The 3,714-nt window shown below is 51.8% G+C and overlaps 1 long non-coding RNA gene across 1 annotated transcript; it reads left to right on the forward strand.

The window, feature by feature from the left end:
- Positions 1–1,702: 1,702 nt before the first annotated feature.
- On the forward strand, positions 1,703–2,637 carry LOC123156214 (uncharacterized). The gene is made up of 3 exons (XR_006477910.1): positions 1,703–1,740; positions 2,390–2,504; positions 2,580–2,637. It is a non-coding gene; the product is annotated as an uncharacterized lncRNA (long non-coding RNA).
- The last annotated feature ends 1,077 nt before the right edge of the window (positions 2,638–3,714 follow it).

Below are 3,714 nucleotides of genomic sequence, written 5' to 3' on the forward strand. Positions count from 1 at the left end.
ACTTCTTTGGAGCGCAACTCCACCACTTCACCCCGAATTCTATCGCCTATCTTGCCGCATTTGTGTCCATGTGTGAGAGTTTTCTGGGTTGTCGACCGCATTGGGGTTTGTTCAAGCACATATTCACGTGTCGCTCTCAGACCGTGAAGAAGGCGAGCCCAGGCGACGAAAAAACCCAAGTTGTCCAAATGTGTGGGGGTCTGGGGATCCAGGTGAGGAACAAGAGCACCTTTCCAGCCATGACATTTCCCGAGTCAATCAGAGGCTGGCAGTCGACCTGGTTCTACTGCCAGGATCAGCCGACGCCGGGGCAGTCAAGTGGACTCCCTCAATTCACCATGGGCCGAGTGAACAAGCCTTCCTCTCTGAAGGTGATTCCGGAGGAGAAAGCTGACGTGAAGATGCTGATGGAGCGTGTAGTTCAGTTGGTTCGGGAGGGAGTGACGGGTATGGATCTCCTGGAGGTTTTTCTTAGGCGTCGTATCCAGCCTCTTCAGTTCCGGAGCCATTGCATGTGGTTGTACCGCGGAACTGAGGATGAGACTCGGGTCAATCCAGAAGCAGTCGACGATGCCACTCTGGAAAGGTGGATGGCCGCTGTTACTGGGAACAAGGATAACCCTCGTGGAGCCAGAAGGATTCCTCCACTCGACCACCACAGTGATCCAAACAGGGTATGTCTGCTCCACTTCCCATTGTACTCTTGTCACATTTATTTCTGTTTTCTCTGCCGATCGGTCGACTGATCTTTGTCTTGATGTCTATCAGGTCCTCACTGAGCTGTACTCAATGCCCAATGGAGCACAGGCTCCGACTGAGGAGGGAGAAGCGAGCGGGGGCGAGAGCCAGGAGGAGGAGTGGGACTCGGACGCCGCTGAGGATGATGATGATGACGATGACGATGATGATGATGACGATGAGGACGAAGAAGAGGAGGAGGAGGAGGTCGCACCACCGCGCTCGGAAAGGCGGTCGAAGCTTGTCCATGACCCTGCGACTGAACGTGGCAAGGGGGTTGCGACTGTAACACAGTCGACTAAGCGCCCTCGGACCACCTCTCCGGCGCCGACTGAAAAGGCGTCGAAGCAGCCCAGGGCGGCCCCGTCAAAGCCGACCAAGCTCCTGCCGAAGATGAAGGTGTCCATCCCCACCATATCAGGGTAATCATGCTGCTTAAGTCTTCTTGTTTTGTGCAAACTTTATCTCTGGTTGGCACTGGAGTTAGTCGACTGATTCTTTGGAGTTGCAGTGCTGCTACTTCTGAGACCTCAGCCCAGGCTGACGACCATGAGATGGAGGACGCAGCAACCTCAAAACCTGGTACTATACTCTTAACACCGTTTCTAGTCGACTGACTCATGATCTCTAATTCTGATTCTTTTCTGTAGCTCCATCCAATGTTGTTATCACTCTACCTGATGATGATGAAGATGAGGAACCGCTGAAGCACAGAAGGAGTAGGAAAGCGTCTTCCGGCAGGGTGCCCCAGGATGTGGCGGTGCCTGAGACTCTGGTCGCGGAGGAGGAGAACACCACTCGACACACTATGTCCTTCGCAGATCCACTGATGAGTGCTCTGCAGCCCTCCCTCTTCACGAGCACCACGTCCCAGAGGACCAAGCTGGCGCCGCGAAGGAGGCGATACGCCAGGCAGGGATCATGATGGAGCAGTTGAAGACCATCCGGGATGCGAGCCAGGCTGCTTACGACGCCAGTTCCGCCCTTCAAAGCAATGTTCAGGTCAGTCGACCACCGCTTGTTCTGTTAGGATATGCTATCAAAAACTTTTCTTTCCAGAATTTATAGTAATCACCCACTGGGTGTGTCGATTTAAACTCCGTGTTAGCGGGGGCAAGCTGAGTGCACCTGCTGGGTGTAGTCCCCAAGGCTAAGGTCGACTGCTGGCAGTCGGCCTTAGGCTTTATAAGTTCAGTCTTTCCGTCCTTCGACTATGGCGAATGGATTTCGCAAACCGGTGGGGGCACGCTGAGTGCACCCACTGGGTGTAGTCCCCAAGGCTAAGGTCGACTGCTGGCAGGCGGCCTTAGGCTTTATAAATTCAGTCTTTCCGTCATTCGACTATGGCGAATGGATTTCGCAAACCGGTGGGGGCACGCTGAGTGCACCCACTGGGTGTAGTCCCCGAGACTGTGGTCGACTGCTTGCAGTCGATTATAGTCTTAAAGAATACATCTTGTTTTTTTAGGTCGACTCGTCGACTCTGTCTTCAATAGGATTAGTGGGGGCACGCTGAGTGCACCCACTGGGTGTAGTCCCCGAGACTACGGTCGAATGCTTGTATTCGGCTGTAGTCTTAGAGACGCATGATTTTTCCTTTTCCACTCGGAAGTGAATTATCTTTGACATTTAGTCGATTGATTCTTCGCAGAGATCCTGTGACCTTGCGGCTCGCTACACTGAGCTGGAAAACAAGCACATTCAGCTCGAGATGGATTTGAAGCTGGTTTAGGAGAATCTGACGAAGGCAAAGGAGGAGACCAAAGGTATGTTTGGTGAGACCTCGATGACCGCTTTTTCCCTTTATTTGTTTCAAAATCTGATCTTGCTGTAACTTGCAGGTAAGGTGAAGGAGGCCCAACAGAAAAAAGACCTTGAACTAGCTGAGAAGATCAAGCTTGCTGACGAGAAGTTAGCTTCAGTCACCAAGCTTGAACAAGAAAATACCAATCTGAAAGCTGCTCTTGGGAAGAAAAATGATCTGGAGGCCTTCCTGAGTGGTCTTGCCAAGAAGCTGTTCCTTATGCTTGAAGGTAAACCTTTACGCTCAACAATCATTTTCAACTGTGATTTTTCCATTCGACCATTGCCTTGACTCGGTGATCGCCCTTGCAGAATTTTGTCAAGACTTTGAAGAAGAGACTAGCCGGCTGGAACCAAACCTTGACCCCGCCAATTCTCCGGTGAACGACGAAGTTGCCATGAATGTTTTCCGACTGGAGTCCTGTGTTGCAGCTGTCGTGGACTATCTTGCAAGGCTGAAGGTCGCCACATCTCGCATCGACTCAACGCTCTGGCCCAGGGAGACGCTCCAGAATGACCTCGAGTCGCTGATGGCTCGCTTGAACACGGTCCCTGGTCGAGTGCAGGAGTGGAAAAAGTCCTCGGCTCGGTGCGGTGCAGATGTTGCTCTGTGTCTGGCCCGAGTCCACTGCAAAGATGCGCGAGAAGACAAGCTGGCGGCCCTCCGGGTGGCCAACACCAAGAAACACGACTTCAGGTCCTTTATGGAAACTTTCATTGCTGCTGCCACTCGGATCGCAGATGGAATTGATCTTGATGAGTTTGTTGCACCTTCTAGCCCTCCACAGGAGGGGTAAAAAACTTCTTTTAAGCTCGACGCTTTAAATTTGCCTCGGTATGCCGAGTGGAGTTGTAACCAATAAACCTTAACATGCTTAGCGCCTGAGCACTTTCGGTTCCTTTAGGTATCATTCCGAACTTGAATTTGATGTTTGAATATGATTGCTTTTGGCTTGAAATGTCTTTTGCAGGTTCAAAGCAGGACGCTCACTGCAGTCGACTTATTCCTTAATCCACTTAGGTGAGCGCTGGGCTGCAGCTAAGCCCCCGAGTGAGGGGTTTGCTCTTCACTCGGTAGGATTTTTATATCTTAGGCGAGCGCTGGGCTGCAGCTAAGCCCCCGAGTGAGAGGTTTGCTCTTCACTCGGTAGGATTTTTATATCTTAGGCGAGC

This window comes from Triticum aestivum, chromosome 7B (genome assembly GCF_018294505.1).
Source record: "Triticum aestivum cultivar Chinese Spring chromosome 7B, IWGSC CS RefSeq v2.1, whole genome shotgun sequence".
In the NCBI taxonomy this organism is placed as follows: domain Eukaryota; kingdom Viridiplantae; phylum Streptophyta; class Magnoliopsida; order Poales; family Poaceae; genus Triticum; species Triticum aestivum.